Raw genomic sequence first — 19,872 nt, forward strand, 5'->3', positions numbered from 1 at the left:
AATCACACTGAGATAAACCTGACTGATTTTAATTCACTTATCTTTATTTTTGAATTAGAAGATTTTCCAACAGATTTCACTCAGAAAAATGTGTAACACCATTATATAAACATTGTATTCCTTATTTCTCTTAATGCTTGCTTTTTCTAATGCAAGCAAATTCACTAATCTTTTTGAACATTTTTTTAAAGAAAGAGGTCTTATATAATCTATGAAATGTTTGACATGAAAAAGTGGGAAAGCAATTTTATTATAAACCATAAAGAAATGTAGGCAAAAGTCAGTAATGCATGAAAATTTTATTGAAGATCATGATTCATTCTGGGACGCAAGAGCATTGTCATTTAGGAACCTAATATATGTTCGCTTTAGTTTAAATAGCATTTCAGGCAACACAATTAAAGAAAGCAGTGATGGTTGGCAGAATGGTGATGAGGAAATTGGCCAGGTGGGTGGGGAAAAAGTAGGTGCACAGAGTTGGGTGGCTGGCGTGGGAAAGAGAACATCAGTGGGAGGGAGAGCAAATTATCAGCTAAGAGAATCAAAGTTGTGGAGTTGAGCGTTTCTGTGCTTATTTTATCCCGCACCAATTCATACAATAAATTTCAGGCAGTTTATAGAGAATATATAATATACATAATATAGAATGCTTAAATTTTTTGTGTAAAGAGACAAGTTTCTGTCTCTTCCTCTCTTCCTCCCCTTTCCCCTCTCCCTGCTCCCACCTTCCCCTCCCCCCCACCCACCCCTCCTCTCTTCTTTGTTTTCCACACCACCACAGTCTGCTACTTTTGAAAAAACAATAAAAAAGAATTACCAGAAAATGAAATACAAAGAAAACACCAAACAAAGCCTCTTCCTTTTTCAGCAAGATGAGCTCACTGATTACATGTCAAGTTGCTCTCAGTTCTAAATGCCTACCATCAGTGTCTGCACGTGTTCTCTCATGGACCATGCTCTTAAGCAGCGCTGTACTATTCAAACATTAATTAAAACAGACAGAACAAAGCAAGCCAACAAATAAAAAGTGCAGTGCCCACAAAGCCACATGTAAGAACAGGAAACGTTCCTGCTGAGTTTGCTCTTACACTTGACCCTGGGGTCTGTTTGCATTTATCTAGATCCTCGCACATTGAATGTAGTAGGGTCACTGTCTTCTGGTTTCTAAGTGATAGAAACTTAAGTTGGAAAGGTATTAGTTTACATAAATCCTAAGAAGACTGGAGTCAGAAGTGATTTCGGAGATCCTTGGGACCTCGCGAGGTGGGTGTTGCATAAGCTCCATGTTCCTGTCTTCAGCCCTCCTGTGCAAGCATCAGAGTGTTAGGGGCGGGGAAGCAGGTGCGAGGAGAGCCCGGCCATTCGGGCGCAGTTAAATGGGAGCTTAGCCAGTGTTTGGCCCTGTGCAGGGTAACAAGGGTGTGATGAATTAGAGGGGGGTGCACGTGAGAGCCTCCACACCCCTCCCCCATAGGTTCCAGTTTCTGAGATGTGAGGAAGTTGGATCTCACAGCTCCCTGTAGAGGTACTAGAGGTTTGGAGAAAGGATGGGATTGTAGGCTCGTCAGGGCTTGGGCATGTGCCATAGGAATACAGTGGAGAGCTGCTGCAGCAGGGTGACAGCCAGCAGACACGGCTGAATGTGACAAGGAACTGCCAGTGCTAGCACCTGGCCCCTGCAGGTCACGGGCAATGAGCTAGGACATCAGATAAGGATATGACTGTGGCCTGCAGAGGTCGTCACAGAGGTGAGCATTCTTGACCTTTCCTCAGATCTAGAGAGGAGGGAGTCAAGAAAAGCAAGAAGCCCTCCACTCAGAGCCACGTGAGCCACAAGCGCCATGTGGGCTGGTGGGGTGGGCAGAAGAGGTGAACTGGGAGTGGGGGTGAAAGTATTCAAGTGAGGAGGACTGAGTCTTAGAAGCTGAAGGAGATGAAGTGATAAAAAGTGACTAAAAACTTAAGGAATCAGGAAGATGCTACCTAGCAGGAACAGTGGCTCAGCAACAAAAGAAAGCCTGCTTTCTGTTTAGATCATAGGAGTTGAGACACCTTCACAAAATGGTTACATAATTAATCACTGTGGCTGCTATGTTGAAAGGTTGAGAAAGGGCCACCATGGATTTGGAGAGGTCAGTTAGGGCACTATTTCAATGTGGTCTGGGTGAAAGATGATTGTGTCCCAGACAAGAGTTAGTTATGGGGATACGAGAATGGATTTGCTGTGTAATTTGTAGATAGAATCAGCAGGACTTGCTAAAATATTAGGTGGCCAAGATGAAAGGAGGGAGAGGTCCCTCTTGGTTTTCTGGCTTCAGAGAGGAGGTGGGTGATAAAGCTTCGTAAAGAGGTGGGAAGGGCTGGAGGAAGAATCTGATTAGTGCTGAGGTGCTACAGTCAAATTTTAAACCTGCTAAGACAGAGATGCCACCATGGCCAGTGTTGCTCAGTCGGTTGGGTGTCATTCCTGTGCACCAAAACGTTGCCAATTCGATTCCCTGTCAGGACACATGCCTGACCGGGTTGAATCCCTGGTAAGGGATGTGCAGGACTCAGCCAATCGATGTTTCTGTCTCTCCCTCTCCCTCCCTTCCTCTCTCTAAAAAAAATCCAAAAAACATAGAGATGCTTACAAGGCATCTGAATGTGGATATCAAGTGTTCAGCCCGATATTGAGTTCTGTCTAGAGCCCTGGCATCTTCACTCCCAGGTACGTCATAAAACTGCAACCATTCTTTGGAAGGGTCTGAGCCCACTTGGATAAAAGTAGAAAGCTTTATACTTCCCTCAGCCTGTGCTTTTTTAACTCCTTTCTGATGAATTATTCTTTCCCCCTTCCTGAATGGGGGGATCTCATGGGGTTGTTTTTTTTTTAGATCAGTATCAGACAACATAAAACTTCATTGTAGTTTTTGAACTGTTGAGGTTCTAGATGCTCATCATATTTGATATCTGTGCTCTTCCCATCTGTCCCATAGTTGGACTCTGAGCCCCACAGTGGGACCTGCCCTCAACTCTCCCAGTACCTTATGGTTGGTCTGGGTCTCTGCAGGATTCCAAAGGGCTCAGGAAACAGAGGAAATATAACTGGTATGACTGAAATGCACCACAGGTGCCCTCTGGGTAAGCAAAAGTGAACAGCTGCTATACTCTGAGCCAGTTCCTACAGAGGTCACCTCACTCATGGCAGGAAGTTCTCCTGAGAAGGACCTGTTTCAAGACAGCTCATAAAGTACACATTTGACACCTGGAAAACATACATCTTCACTCTGATGTATGTTTTCCAGGTGTCAAATATGGACCTCATAAGCTATCTGCTGTCACGTTCATCTTGCCATGACATCTAAGGTGCTTTCTGTTATTGTAGACTTCTTGGAGCCTGCAGTCTTCCCCCCATGTTATCTTTAAACACAGTTGGTCTCCTGATTCTTGTAAAACAACTTGCAACTCTCTCTACCACCACCTTTTTTTCTCTCTGTCTCTACAGTTCATGAGTCCTTCATGAGAGTCTGATACTAGCCCTTGTGTGTTTCAAAAGTTGTCCTGGTAAGCACTAAATGGTTCTCACAGACCCTGACTCAAATGACAGGGGAGTGTCCCCAACCCTAATGGCTGAGTGGAGAACAAGGGAGAAATCTATCCACAGTGACAGTTTCCTCCAAAGAAACCCATACTGTGACTGCTGCAAACTCCCAGAGACCCACTGCCCTCCTTCATAGACCCTGAAGGCAGGGAATGGGCTGATGCTGGTAGTGCTGGCTTCACAGTCCCCCAGCGTGACTTCCCCAGGTGGTTTAGCCTTTTCTCTAGGGTGTGGAGCTCCTTGCAAAGTATTGTGTTGTTCTCAGTCTCTGGGGCCTGGCAACTTCACAGTTCTCATAGTGTTTTTAGGCACAGGCATCATCTGAGCAGATGTAGCATTTAAATCAAAGAATTGCCTGAGGAAATTTAGAAGGAGAGACAGAAAAAAGAGGGGCCCATTTAAGGCTCCATCTAAGCAGTGCCAATATTCAGAGGTAAGGGAGAGGAGGAGCCTGCAGAGTTCAGGAGGGAATGAAGACAGAGATGAGAGGAAAAGTGGCATCTCATCAGAGTTACCATCTAGATCCTTCCTACCTGAGATGAAGTTTGCTTTTGCAAACATTTATGTTGTTCTTTGACAGACATAAGTATCTTCGTCAATGTTGGGGATGCACTGTAATTTATAAGATTAAAAGCATTGGTGAACCCAAATATGAAACAGCCTTTAAGTAAATTGCTTTTAGTTCATTTGATCAGTAATAAAGTCTAACCAATAAAAAGCACCAGGGAACACATTTTAGTTTTCAAGTTTTGTAGGATAAGAAGAATTTAAATAAAAAGGCAAAAATGAAATGAAAATAAAAACAAACAAAAAAATTTAGGAAAGCAGCCAGAATTCATTTTCATTCTCATATCTAAACACTAGAACATAATAGCTATATTTTTATTTGGTTTTAAAAGTTGACATTTGAGCTGAGACACCCATTTCTAGGCAGAAGTAGAATAAACATATTGCATACTGACATTTTTTACTGTTCAACTACATTTAAAAGAAATGATCTTTAAAATGTTTGTCTGGCACCTGGCATGTGTGAATATATAGATAAATTAAAGAGTGTATGTAATATGCACTGTTGACGTAAGAACTTCCAAACCTGTGGAAGCTTTTTTATAAGAGTTTATTTGAACCAAAGAGAGGGTAGGCCTGGAAGCAAGATCTCAACAGACTGAGAAAAATTCTTCCCAGAATGACAGTTGGCAGTTTCTTTTATGCATTGGGACTTAAGGAGGGAACATAAGGAAGATTACAGGAAGGCGGGAGAAAGCAAGGTAGGGACTGGATACAGGGTAGTTAACAAGATTATGTGCTCTCTTAAAGGTGGTTACTGCTTCCAACGGGTCTTAAAGGAGGAATTTCAAAGATGTGTTAACCTAGATGCACAGGAACAGTGAACAGAGCTTGTTTAAGGCAAAGATAAATCTTTTACTAAAGAAGTTATATGCATGGAGCATGACTACCCACCATGATCTGCTCAGTTAGAAATTTATGATCAGATCACCGCGAGGCTACTTTCTGTTAGATTTATTACAGCACCCCCTTTTAATTACAATACAATACCCCAAACAACACAAAGAATTTGAAAATGTGTGAAAAGTCAAATTAATATTTCTCCTGCATTCCAAGCAGGACATCACGTTTTAGTTAAGAAATATGCTAAAACTATTATGGGTGGAAATTAGGCTCTTTCACAGGGTCAAGAGAAAAGCATTTCGAGGATCCATGTGTGAGAGATTGTGGTGTGGCAAGATGATTTGTTTGTGATACAAAACCAAAATGTTTCCCTCCTGGGCTTCCAATTTCCCATCTTCCTCCATCCCAACATAGAAAAACTCCAGCCACGTTTTCAGCAAGACCAAGACTAAGGCCAGTGTCCAGAGTTTCTCCTTCATATTAAATGTAGTCCTTTTGGAGCCCACGTGGTCCGCCATGGCCCAAAGCTGCAGTGACTGTGGGTCATTGTGGGGGAGGACCTTTTGTTCCCCTGGGGTTTTAACCAGGGGAACAAAATAACCAATCAACTTCCCAAGTTTTCAAGGCTTGCATTGGGTTCACCCGCTAAACAATGATCTTTATCCAGGGTTAGACTGACAGGCCTTCATGGTCAAGCACCTCCCCCTGCCCCATTTTGACTTCTGTTGCACCTGTGCCCCCCTCCCCCTGCTCCTCCTGACCATCCAGTACCAGAGGGGGGAAGGGAGAAGTGTTAATCCGTGGTGAGGCAGGCCAACAGGCTCACGCCCCCCAGCCCTTAGGCTCAAGAATGTTGGACTTCCTTTGCTTCATTTCTTTCATTAATATTTAGCTAACTATGGTAACATCACTTATCCTAATACAGTCTATGCTCTAAAGAGCTTTTCATTATAAATTTTGTTTTGACTTTGTAGTTCAAATTATTTTAACTTCTGGTGGAGACAACAATTGTGAATATAATTTTAAAGGGACATTTAGCAGTTAGACTTAAGAGTTAATTTTTCTATTTGGTTAGTTGCAGTTTCTCCCTGAAAAAAAGACTCAAAAGTAAGACAAGAGGACTTGAATAATATTTTATGCATCTCTTGAACAAGGATTATTGTCTGTCAAGCAATTTGGAGTAAAATATAATTTTTAGCATTTTCTGAACTCTAGTAAACAACTTTAAACATTGGAATCGAGGAATCTCCACTAGCACATCGGCTCTCTTCCTGAGCAGTGGTAATCAGAATCTTGCCAAGTAGAAAGGGGCTTTCTGGCACAAAGGTGTGCCTTCTTGATCATTGAAAGCAGTCATTATTTTCATTAAAGACTATTTTAAAGTTGCTTGCACCTGCTTCCACGTTTGTGAAAATATGGCCACAGTAAAGCTTGACCTAACTAGATAACTGGCATAAAAATCACAAATGATTTGCTCTGATAAACATGAACAAAAAAATGTGAATCCTGTCTTCTTTAAAATTCTTAATCATAGGAATTCACATTTGAAATGTCGTTATCCTTTGTTCTCAAGTTACTGATTTCCCAGTGGTTCATCTCGGTTTACGGCTGCAGATTTCCACATGTGTGCTACACTGGGCCAGTCATCCAGAAAGCCTGGCTAGACTTTCAGTCTCGAGAGAGGAGACCCAGGCACAAGCAGTACATTTGGGGGGGGGGGGGGGGTTGGTTGGTGCTTAGTCCACCTGGATGGCTCAGTTGCCAAGACACGGGGAAGCAGAACCATGCTAAAGAGTTGTTTATTGGCAGTGGAATCAGGGTCAGTGTCCCCTAAGATTGCCAGGAGTTTCAAGCCAAAGAGAATCAGGAATGGTATACTTGCAGGCCACAAGACAGCCAAGGGTGTGTGTAGGAGTTCAACACTAAGGTTTTCTCTCCAACCTGGAGAAAGATTGCCAATTCTCAATGGGTTACTTCTGATCACTTTTTGTAGTTTTACTTAAATTTGAAAATTTTAATAGGTGCAAAATAAAATAGTCTAAAGATATAAATAGGTAGATAATGAAAGGTAAGTACTTCTTCAAGTCTTTAGTTCCCTTCCCCAGAAAAACAGTGGTACCAGCAGCTTATATATTCTCCTTCCAGAGGTAGCCTATTTGTGCATGAGTACATGTGTGTGTGTACAAAGACATTAAAATATGCAAATTTTATCATATCGGTTTGTTCTTTCTTTTCTATTCAATAATTTATCTTGGAGCTCATTCCTTATCAGTACATAAAGAAGTTATTTATTCCTTTTAATGACTTCTGCTGTCTTTTAATTCTGTTAGGTGGGGCTGCAGCTTAACTTTATTTCATCTAACTCATTTCACTTAAAGAATCTTTGCCTTCTATTTAAATTAAATCATATGCATTAAGCATCTAGAGAAATATCTGGCATGGAACAGGTTCTTCTGCTTCTATTTGTGCGACATTAAGGAACTTATTCAGTTTCTCATCTGCAGTTCTCTTATTCAGTTTAAACTGCAGTTTTCTCATCTGTATAACAGGGATACTATCTACCTGGCTTATCTGACCAGTATGGCTGTCTGCCTATCAAATGTGTGTTCTTTCTTTCAAAGTACAGAGTTATTTCTTTTTTTTTTAAATATCTTTATTGATTTCAGAGAGAGGACAGGAGAGGGAGAGAGAGAGAAAGAAACATCAATGATGAGAGAGTTATTGATCGGCTGCAGCCCGAAACCCGGGCATGTGCCCTGACCAGGAATCAAACCCCGATCGCCTGGATCCTAGGTCAACGCTCAACCGCTGAGCCACGCCCGGCTGGGCTAAAGTACAGAGTTATTTCTGGGAAAGGGATATCCAGCCAGAGACTGCATTTCCCAGCTCCCTATATGCCTAGTTTTACCATGGAACAAAGTTTTGCCAATGGAAGATAGGAAGAAGTAGTAATATGTGTCAGTTCAAGGCAATTAAAACTATAACTATACACTAAACATATCATTGCTGTAAAGGTTAAATTTAAAATGATAACATAAAGAAAGCATTAAGCTATAGTAGTGCTAATTAGTATCTATTATTAATATTGTGACTCATATATGGCTTTCCATGCGAATAACTTATAGTTTTTCCCGTATCAAATTTAATTATGACTCAATAGTTGGCCATGTGCTCCAAGTTAAAAGGCATTTCACAGAATCATTAAGGAGCAATGCAGATTTTAATTGAAAAAATAGAGTGAATTTACATTGCACACCTACCTCATAGCAAACAACTTCATAATAATCTCCATTAGGCTTTTTTCTCCAAGCGTGATTCTTTAGCCAATAGGTGTACCATCCAATAGTCTTCTTTTCTTGATATTTCTCCTATAAATTATTCACTAGTGTGCCCCCAAATTCGGATTCCACCTCACTTAAAGAACTACTCAGGGTAACTGGACCCACTCTCTTTAAAGGGCAATTGATCAACAATCCATTGTACTCAATTTGCCTTTTAAGAGAGTCTCAACTCTTTCCTAATCATATTATTAAAATAGTCAACTAACAAAAGTGAGTCTTTACCTAGAAGAGGATTTTTCTGTAAAGAAAAATAAGATCCATTTCTCCCCCTTCCAATTTCATTGGAATTATAAAGAGGCTTCTCATTTGACTAGTTGCATTCAGGAGATTGAAAATACTCTCCTTTTTCAGACTGGAACAGACAGTCCCAGAGAAGGCTCTCAAGGGAAGCACTGACTTACCCCGTTAAGGCAGCGTCTGTCGGTCAGCACACCTCTGTGCCACAGCTGTTCTGAGATTCACCATAGCCTTTGCTAATGACCCTCTCTTGGCAGCCCTTTACCCTCCTCTGTTGCATATAGGTCATGGATTCTGTCCCTGCACATGCAGAATTTGGTCCCAACAACATAGTCCTCCTTCCTTTCCTGCCTTGGGCAACTCTGGTTTGGACCCTTGCTCAGGTTCACCTCTTGGCCCCTGCACTGGAATTCAGCCTGCCCGTTTCCCTGGACTTGTGGAATACTTGATTTCAACCCCTGTCCCCTGACCACCAGCCGTCTCATGTAGTTGATGAGTTGGTTCTTTCAGTGTTACCGCCTTCCTAATGTCAAATGTATCTGAATCTATCAATACATTATAGGACACAAAAGATAGGTGGGAAGACACACACTGTGTCCATGACTAACCAGGGTTAGTATCTGGCGTCTGTACCAGGAGAATGGGAGTGTTATACGGAGAGTGGCAGGGAAAAATAAGCTGGTACAGTATTCTAGAAATGCCGTTATCAACGGCTGAATTCTTTTTTCTTGATTTTTTAGAAGATATTGTTTCAAATGAGGAACAATGTTTTTCCAGTAGCTGGATTTGCACTGGGGCAGCGATCTTGGCTTGCCCTGGCCTGCCTTGGCCTGCCTTGGCCCCATACCTCAGGAGTTACTGCCCTCAAGATTGTATCTGGGATTTCCTAGAGATGTTTTTGTTGCCAGAGTTGAATAGGTTCACCTACCTGTAGGGCGTAGGCCTCTTCTGGAAGAATCTATTCGGCCAGGGGCAAAGATTATTTCTGCCTTTAATTTGCCAGTAAGTCTCATTCCAGGAGCAGATGAGGAACTCGGGCACATATGGAAAGCTGTGTCTCAGGTACGTTTTTCCCATTTCACAGTCCGAAGTTTGGAGAAATGGCTTTTGTTGGGCTTTTCCTGAAACCCACATCATTAACATCTTTTCACGAGGCAGTTTTGTCAATCTGGTATTTAACACAAGGTAAGTGGCTGCTGTGTTGATTAAGAAGTCAATTAGTCTGTTGCCCACAGCTAGGCTAGGGTGACCCAGGGTCCTGTGGGAGTGATGTTGAAGGAGCCCTTGAATTGTAATGAAGGCCCTGGATGCCATCACTCTAGATCACTCTCTGTGATCTGGGGCATTTGTAGTGCATTCTGGCTAGATTCTCTGTCCCAGATCCTGACTTAGGGTCAGGCAAAATTTTTTTTTACAATGTCCTTGTTTGCAATAGGCGCATTGGTTGGGACTTCATTTGGGGCATCCTCTGAAATTGGACCACTTAGGTTGTGACTGAGGGGCATTGTTATTTACCTTGTTTGTCGTCGTCTCATGTCACCCTAGCTTCCAAGTGGTAGCTACGTTTGGATGTAGCTTTATTTCTTGTCTCTATTCCTTCTTGGAAGCCTGGTTTTTGAAGACCTTGAAAGCAATTTTTACTAATCGTGATGTAGGCATCCCATAAGCCCCCTCAACCGTTTGGAGTTTTCTCTGAATATCTGAAGTGGTCTGAGTATAAGGTCATGCTAACAACCTTTGGAAGCGTCAGGATCTAGGTCAGTGCACTGACTGTGGCCCTCACATATCCACTCCAAGAATTCTGATGGATTTTCCTCGGCTCATTGCTCGAGCATTTGAACTTCACTGAAATTCTTTTGTTTAGGTGCTCCCTTCCTTAACCCGGCAAGGATACATTCTCCGTAATGTTCAAGTTTTGGTAAATCCCAGCCATTAACATTCCAGCTGGAGTGGGTTGTGGGGGTGGCCACAGAAGCTTCAGCTCTAATTGGGTCCTTAGGGTTCTCATTGTGTAGGTCACTAGCCTCTCCTCTAGCTCTTTCTAAAACGATCGGTTGCTCTTTGGTAGTAAGGAGAGTATTCTATATTTGCTGAATGTCTATCCAAGCTGAATTATGAGAGGTGAACGTAGAGGCAAAAGGCTTTCTATCCTTTAAGGGTCCTCTCTATATGCCGGTTCAGTACTTCCCCAGTTCAGGAGGTCTGAGGTGGAAAGGGAGTGTATATCCATGCATTCCTGCCAGCTGGCCATTTGCACCCAGCCTTCGTATTGGCATCTGTCTTAGAAGGTATTGTGTGCCTGGATTGGAGCAATTATTAAGTTTTAGTTTGATGACGTGACTTAGCAAAAGTGACTCCATTTTGGCCTGTTTTTTCTTTTCTTCTTTTTTTTTTTTAACATTATTAACTTTGTATATTTAAACAAGATACTCTTTGGGCTTCACCTTCTTTATCTCTAAAATTAAGCTAATTGTAGAATAAAAGAAATTACAATATCATTAAAGTGCTATCCAAATGTTAGAGGTTATTCTTTTTATTCAAGTGGGCAATATGAGGTTGATAATCTGGTTGTCATAGTCTGAGGTTATCAATCACCTGGAAGTTTATAACATTATAATAAAAATAATGTATCTCAGCGACCACTTTCTATAAACTCATTTCCTGGCTTGCTCACCCTGATACGCTAGGCACAAGAGACAAATCACTTATTTTTATTCCTTACTTTAAAAATGAGGAGAATGCATATCCGCCTCCCAGTTAGGTTGCATAAATTAATTCAAGTACGTGTGTCAGTTCATCTATACTAAGATTTTTCTTCTCTGTGGAGCAAGAAAGTGTCCATGGTTGGAAGAAACAGGCAATTATTTTAATCTGATTGTTACCTGTGTTTTAGATTTTAAGCCTGCTGTTTTATATCAAAATGTAGAAATAACTTTAACATTTTATGAAGTTTATCTATCGCAGAAATGAAAACCCAAAATTAAATCGTTCAGTATTTGTTCTTGCTGTTAATTAATCCTTGTTATTACTCTCACGAGTAAGATATATCCTGAACTAAAGCAACATGAGCATATTGTCACAACATATTAATAGAAAAACCTTGTAATGGTTTTTAACTGTACGGGATAAGCTTGAGGATACTTCTGTAAGTTCATAAGTAGCTCTAAAGTGAAGGTCACTTTGCTATAAAGTGAAGGTTTAGGTTAGTAATGAGCAGTGTCTTCCAGGAGGCACTCAAATCCCAAACTCTTTTTATTCCAGCAAAATTGCTAGAGACTTTTCCATCCCTGATTAGCTTCCCCCACCATAGCAATGAAAGGGAGGGTGGAAGACCTCCCTCCTCATAACTGTGAAAGCTTCGTGGAAATAAAATGCCCCAGTCTTCTAAGACTCAAGGTCATTCCTTAAAGAATGTTTCAAGGTAATGGAAAATGATGAAAGTCAAATTTCAAAAGTGCTTCTTGAAAGTTGGTGTTAAAAAAACAGAATTCAACTGAGTAAATCTTAAAGATCTTATTTGCTGTACTCAGTGGTTCCTGAATAGGACGCATCCCAACTAACAAACAGAAAGGAGCACCAAGGAGCTGTACAAGGTGGAAGACTTTTATAAGCAGAAGGGAACAGAAAGAGGAAGTTAAACCGGGGAAAAACAGATTGGCTGTGTCAAAGTCACCTTTCTTTAGGGGATGGCAGGGGTCTACCAGGCAGATTACCTCACTAGTGCTGGCCAGGTAATTTCAGATTAACTGGTTTAAGATTTCATTCCTGGGGGAGGCTGAAACTGAAACCAAGTTAGGTATTAAGTCTTCGTTTGGTGATGTGGGGCTTAGTATAACTGACTCCATTTGGGGCCTGTTGTTTCTTTTTTAACACTGGAGATCCAGAAATATAGTTCTGTGAGGCAATAAGCTAGGCTAAGGCTCTGGACAGGGCCTCCCTGACTCCAGCACAGGGGGGAAGGATGGGCACTCTAGACACTGTGTCTGCAGGATACACAACTCTCATACCGTTTTATAGATTCAATAATTATTTAATATGTGTGGATATTTTCTTCAATAAGTCAATCTTATGTTAGTAGTGTCTCTGCATAATAAAAAGTATGCTTATTTAAATATGCCACAGAAAAGGAACAATGCTAAAGTTGGTATCCCAACCTTTACGTCATGGGGTGACCACAACAAGGCTCCTAAGTACACAAGCAGCACTGAGGAGTGCCGTGGAAAGCTTGGGAGTAAGGGAAATAAATTCACCTTCTGCAAGTTCAATTAGTGAAATCTGCAATAGTAAATAATGCATGTGATAAGAAACCAGTCGATTGTATATAACTGGATGATGATAGGATTTTGAAAAGTATTTTAACTCCAAACTGGGTATAGAATTTGATTGTAACTTAATGTCAAACTGCCTAATCAAATTTATTGTGTCCTCTCCGGGGAAAGAGAACAGAAGAGAGTAACGGAGAGAAAAAGAGAAGCTGGGTTCTCTTTACTGGGTATGCAGTACATTTTAAATATACAGGGAAATCCCTCTTATTGCATATGCACAACTGGCACATATTTCTCAATTTAATAAGAAAGTAATGCAAAAACATAACTAAAAATGAAAAAGAAGCATAATTTGCCATGGTCTACTCCAGAAAAAATGTTCCCTTGGGCCAATTTTATATTATTTAGAATCCTAGTGAATGTTATTTTGCTCTCTAGATATACAAGAAAGAGAGTGACCTGAATGGGGAACTCAAACTTTCTGGTCACAGGAAATTAAAATTTGTCAGCCTGATGTACGTACTTCAGTATTGTATAAGTTTGAGTAATGTGAGTCAGCTGAGCTCAATCAATTCTGAGAACTGAAGTCCAAGAGCCAGACCATGGCTTATTATGAAGTCTAAAGGTAATGCCACCCTTAGAGGCCTCTTCGTAAGCTGGTAACTAGAGTTCTTTTGATAACACCCTTATCTCAGGGTCCTCTACCTTTTTTTTTTTTTTTTTACCTTTATAAACATGTGAGTGGTATTCAGATTCTATTACATTCACCAAATACCTGACACAAATGATCAAAGACATAGATAATTCACCAATCTGAACTAAGGCTCCTGCTCTATCTCTATAGAGGAACACAGGTTGGGAAATACTCCCAACTTCTGTGTGGTCTAGAAGAGCTACACGACAAGAAATGGCTTCTAGTTTACATTCAAAATCTGCCCATGGAAGTTTGGATAATGTAAAGCTAGCTCTAACCATCCCTGCCCAATTCCACTGCTTTGCCAGTCTACAGCCATCTTGCCAAGGTTGGGAACACTGATCTGACCATTTGAGATTTCCCAGTTCTTGCCCTGTTCCCAGTCTATTGGAATTTAACACCTAATGTGCCTGAGGCAGCACCCCTATCTCACAACTGAGGTTCTGGTTTTGAGTTTGAGCATCAGTTCAGACTTTCTCATTCCTTACGGTGTTTCCTCTCAAGAGTCTGATGAGCCTTACTTGCCTTTTCAGTGTATGGCCTCTGTGAGGTCATCCCAACATATCAGGCAGCTTCGATAGCTTTGAACTTCAAAAGGCATTAGGCCTAGCTCATAATGCAAGTCTTCCCTGAAGGTTCAGTTCCTTCTATTTTAAATTCATGGATGCAAAGACACCTATAGGGAGACAACCTTTATATTCCTGAAGGACAGTAACTAAACCTCAGGCACTTGACAAGAAAAAACAAACAAACAAACAAACCAATGAATTCCTCCCCTTATATTCTTTCCCTGAGACAATGCCTTGGTTTCTAATAATCAAAGGGCCTTTCAAGTGGTTCTTCCTGGAACAGAAGGAATCTGCCCCACTGACGTCTCTAGAAATAGAAAACTATTACCAACTTCTACCCCTCCAAAAAAATTAAATTTTTATCATCATTCAGAAATCAATCTCATAACTTACCTAATGCAATCCTTACAAGAATCTTATAAAACAAGCATTGTCATCATTTTACAGATATAACAACCTATAGCTCAGACACACAGCTATTAAGTAGCCAAGCCTAGATTACGACCTAGGCAATTCCTCATTTTATTCATGATGCCATTGTCCCAATTAACAACTGGCAGGAATTAATTTAGCAAATTGCTCTGTGACTGAGCAAAGAGCTAAGAAATTGAGACATCAGGCAGGTACATTTGATGAAGGTATAAAATGAGGGAAGGAAGACCGACAGAGATGAGCCTGCAGGTATTCTGCTCAGAAAACACAGACTCAAGATACAGCACGGTGGACTTGTGCATCTGGGAGGAAGTGGAAAAGTGGATGGAATTCCTAAAATGAACAAGTGTCCAGCAGATGCACTTAGCTCGAGAAGTTTTGCAGTACGTTGTCTCTGGGTCCCAGATTCTTGTTTCCGTATCTTAGCTTTAATAAGACCTGCCTCTCTGTCCCTCTCTCTTTTGAAAACTCCCCAGGTTCAATATCTGCATATTTTTTACCTTGTCTTGTCCTGGCAGGTCTATGTAACCCCAATCCTTACAAAGGTTTTTTGGTTGGAGTGGAAAATCAGTTAATACCAGGCCACTGCTTCCCCAGGTTTTTGTAGAATGCTATAAGAATACGCACATGCACAATATAAGGGCTTCTCTTCAGGTTCATTCCTCTCCCCTTCTACCAGCCAGGATCAGCACACTTCGAAGCCTCTAAACAGCCAATTGGTCCTTTCCTGCTGTGCATTCATCAGAATATATGCTGCACAACAACACAAGTAGTTTGTAGTTTTTTAAAAGTTTAAAAATAGTTTACCTAAGAGGTCTGCTTACTTGATTTGCAGAATCTTAACAAGATGACTGGTGCGGTTTTACTTAGTCTGGTTCTTTGAGGAAGTTCTTCACTTGAGACTTTGAGGCAAAAACAAAAATAGGTAATCTGAGAATTAGTGTTTTATGTTGTGAACTCGGGAATATTTGCACACATTTGCATATATTGCACAGAGTCTTTTGACATTACTTTGCAATTTATTCCTGTTAGAGAACCAGTAAAGGTCTTAGTGGTAGCTTGGCTTAGGAAAACCAGTTCTTTGCTCCTTGGTTTCAGGTTTATTACATAATCTACATTCTTCTGCCCGTATTAGGTTATTCTTCTTCCATTGTCAGCTGTGACCACCACTTCTTTGTATCAAAATTAAAGAATTCTCAGTTCTTGAAGTAGTTTAAAGTTTGATACAATTTTAATTAGCTAGTTACTAATAATAGGAAAGAAACAGGGAAGGCCAGACATTATAGGCATGTCATTTGGGCCGCTTCACCTGGAAGCTGCAGTTTTGCACTCCCCAGGGAACCACTGGCCTATTCCCTGCAAAACATTGGGGGAAGGGGACCAGACAAAGGAAAGAAAGATACAAGTCTGGAAAAAAAAAATAGCTTAAATGTTTCCTGTTCCTTTGATAGTCTCTGGGAAGTCATTTCACCTGACTGAAACTCACCCCCTCATCTGTGAAAGGCTGGTAATTAGGATACTAGTGCTTACCTCGAGGGAGGTAAAAATATCAAATGAAATGAGAGGTGAAAGCAGGTCTAGCACAGCAGAAAAAGTAATCATCTTTGTTAGGTTTGGAGCATGGCTTTGGTTTAAATATTGTTAGTGCTGATCTTGCACGGAAAATGTAAAGCTTTCAGAACTTTCTCAAATATGTAACAAGAAATTTCAATTGAATTCAGCACGTATGTCCCTCCTAGCATCTCTCAGCTTCCAGTTCGACCTGGACTTCATTTCAACAAGATACTAGCTTTGGACAAGCTGTCGATCCTTTCAGTTTCCTCCTGGGTACAGCGGGGGTAATTGAACAGCCCTCAAAACGTCCATTAAAGTCAGAAATCGAAAACACCTTTCATGCGCAACATTCTTAGTAAGGAAAGAGGTCCTTGCGGGAGAACCTAGAGGCTGGGAGCGGAGCGAGGGGAGCGGGGAGCCAGCTCGGGCGCGGCGTGGAGAAAGCGGACGGCCAGTCCACTCTCCAGGGGTGAGGCGCGACCCCTGCCCAGTAGGGGGCGCCCAAGCGTCGCGCTGCAGCGCCGGCGGCGGAGCGGGCTGCGCTCGCGTCCTGCCGCAGTCCCTCCGCCGCTAGTCGGGGCGAGCGCGAGCGAGGCGTCTCCCCCCTTCCGCCCGTCCGCCCGTCCGCCCGTCCGCCCGCCCGTCCGCCCGCATTTGCTGCCGTTGCTGCCGCCGCTCCCGACCGCGATCGCAGCCCAGCAGCTCGGAAGCGCAGCCCGCCTGCTGGGCTGCAGAGCGCGGGGGGGCTTCGCGGCGCGCGGGACTGATCCGAACTTGCGGGGACCGCGCTTCTCCCGGCCTGGGGCTTGCGAGCAGGTGAGTGTCACGCACGTGCCCAGGTGGCTCTTTCGGGACGACTCCCCGCAGACCCTCCCGCGTCCCTGCACGCTCGGCTTCTGGGTGGGTCCTCCGGGTCCCCGGCCCCCCAGGCCGGCCCGGGGGGTCGCTGAGAAGGAGCTGCGGGCGCGGGGAGCCGGACAGCGCCCCCTGCGAGCTGGGGCGGGGACGCCTTTGGGCTCCGGCCGCGCTCCTCTCTCGGCCGCGGGCCAGTGGCCTGCGGCGCCGGGGGCTGCGCGTGCCCCGGGCTACCTGTTGCGGCCGGAGCCGCCCCTGGCCGGGGCCTTGCACGGTTGTTCCCGTCGCTGCGGGTGCTGCGCCCCCAGACGGGGGAGAATTCCCGGGGATGAGCCGAGGAAAAGTCGATTTCAGAGCTTGAGCAGCGGCAGCCCAAGGCGAGTCTCATTCCCACGGCCGGGCTGAATGCCTTGCTTTCCTGAACAGCTGCACTTTATTTTGATGATAAATACAGAAGTTCGTTAGAAAAACGATTACCTTATAAAGAGGCTTTTTTTTTAAAGCCAAGAGGAAGTGGGAAGCATGGGCCTTGACAAGTAGTCTTGGGAATGATTGATTATGAATGAAACCTTTCTTTAAACGTTATTTAAATAAGGTTATTAGTGCCCCAAATGTCATAAGTCTGACAAATTGTAAGCTCCCGGAAGGTGGCCACTCTGTCTATGCTCAGCATACGTGTGGGATGAATCGATTAATGCATTAATAATATAGGATTTGGAGGTTATCTTTTTTTTTCCTTCTTTCTAAGTTTTCTTTTAGGTCTTTTAGGTTTAGAAAAAAATCACCAAACCTATAACCTCTCAAATATCTATGTGCGAGTTTAGCTTTAGGAGTGTTAGGAACTCAGTTTTTGTCCTAATTAAGCATGGTCTATATAAAAAGTGAATGGCAGCTTTTCGGCTCTGCCAGAATATTTCTGCACAACCACATTAAAACAAATGTTTTTTTAGACCCATGTTATGGACTGTCTTAGTTTATGAATTCTTTTGAACATCAGAAATTTGGCAACAGCTCACTTATTACCATGTACACGTTTATCTTTGTTCTCTAACTTTGTCAAATGTAACTTTTTACATTTTTATGAGAGAAATAAAATATTGAAGGACCTATCTCATTTTGTGTCTTTAAGTCATTTTTTTAAACATGACATAAGATTGACTATAACCAGCTGTGTCTTTATTAGGTTATAAATGAAAAAAAATCCCAACAGTTTCTCTTTCTTATGTGAAAATCCTATTCCCCTGAGGCCATTTGGTAGTTACTGAAATATTTGACTTAACAAATGTTTGTTTGTTTTTTAAAACACATTTGATGGTTACTTTCATGACGCATCAATCCAATAAGTAATTGCATAGATTTTCTGTGCATGGGAATGAACAGTTTTGCCTGAAATAACAAATTGTGGTTTATACAGGCTCCAGACACTTGCATGGTCTATGTTTCAAAGAAATGCTTGCCATTCTTGTACAGAATTTACATGGTTAATGCATCTTTTATATTATGCTTCTGTGAAACTTATGTGATGAAGCACTAAACGCAGAACCTCTTCTTAATGAATGCATATACAGTTAAAATAAGAACATCCTGTTATCTTTTGCCAAAGAGTGGGACTGGACAAATTACAGATGTTAAAGCTTCTGGTTTGGTACTATCAATGATTACTAAGAAGTTTTTTCATCACTGGGGATGAAGGAAGCAATAGCTATTGTTCCTTTTGACCTTTCCAGCCTGCAGAGGAAGCTCTGGCACTTTGGAAACCAACAAATACAAAATGTATTAGGTACAGGTTGATGCTTTGGATGCATAATGAAGAAAACAATTATATTGATGTCGTTAGAGAAATACTTTTTCAGAGGATTTTTACTTTTTTTACTTTTATCTTTCACTGGAGAAGCTGTTTTGGGAAATTTGTAGATGATAAAGCGCTGGCAGGAGCAGTTTACACATTTAGATAACAGGTTAGTGTTTCAGAATTCTCTTTACAGACTGGAAAACTGGATGAAATGAAGATGGGTGTGATTAAGTTTAACAAGGATAAAAGTGAAGTCTTGTATTTAGGTTTAAGACATCAGCAGCGCAAGTTCAGAATGGGGAAGTCTACAGCTCATGTAGAAGATGTGAGTGCCTGTGTGGCAATACAACCACAGTGCCCAGATAAGGAACAGGGAAAATCTCAATGAACTTGTATTGGGTCAGTTTTGTGAGGTCACATCTCAAATGGGGAATGCAGTGGGTGCCACATTATTAGAGTGATTAAAATGGCAAGTGTCAGAGGAGAGAGCTGCATATGGTGAGGAGGGAAGGTGAGAGTCCAAAAGAACATAAACTAGACCCTACATCCAATGACAAGCAAGGGAAGATGCTAGCCCTCTTTTAACTAGAAAGTGGAGCCTAAGGTGGGGCAAAAGGTCCTCATAGCTGCTGGGCTACTTGAAGGGTCCTGAGTGAAAGGAAAGAAAAGAAAAGGCTGACTTAATGCTGCCCTTTCCCCTCCACACCTGAGGGTGGTAAGTTAGACGCAGGATGGTTGTTGGATGGTTGTCTGGCCATAAGGAAGGATTCCTGCAATGGCTGGAGGATTCTTTGGTTTACCCCAAGGCTCTTTTCAACTTTGCATTTCTATGGTACTAAGAACCTAGGTGTCTTTTCTAAAGCATCCCCCTTACCCCTTATAAAATGTGCTTTCGTTGTATGTAATATAATTTCCTGTGTTAGGACAATACCATAAACTAATTTACTTTAAGTCGTCATAGAAAAGGAATCAGAAGTCAGGGCATGGCATTTCTTTTTGGGTATCAGGCCATTGGGCTCAGAAAAATACTAAAATATGATCTAGATATCATATATCAATTCTTGGAACATGTGTATCTATCACATGACTTGATCATGTCATCTAGTGTGAACTGAGATAAAATTTAAACCTTGAAATGCC

General features: G+C 42.0%; 1 protein-coding gene across 1 annotated transcript in view; it reads left to right on the forward strand.

Moving 5' to 3' along the window:
• The first annotated feature begins 16,742 nt into the window (after window positions 1-16,742).
• The window catches only part of RERG (RAS like estrogen regulated growth inhibitor), a 92,625-nt gene continuing 89,495 nt past the window's right edge, over window positions 16,743-19,872 (forward strand). Inside the window, exon 1 of the mRNA XM_087813945.1 lies at window positions 16,743-16,901. The gene's annotated coding sequence lies outside the window, so the exon portion shown is untranslated. The remainder of the gene's footprint in view (window positions 16,902-19,872) is intronic.

The sequence above is a fragment of the Miniopterus natalensis genome, chromosome 2 (genome assembly GCF_054644295.1).
Source record: "Miniopterus natalensis isolate mMinNat1 chromosome 2, mMinNat1.hap1, whole genome shotgun sequence".
NCBI lineage: Eukaryota > Metazoa > Chordata > Mammalia > Chiroptera > Miniopteridae > Miniopterus > Miniopterus natalensis.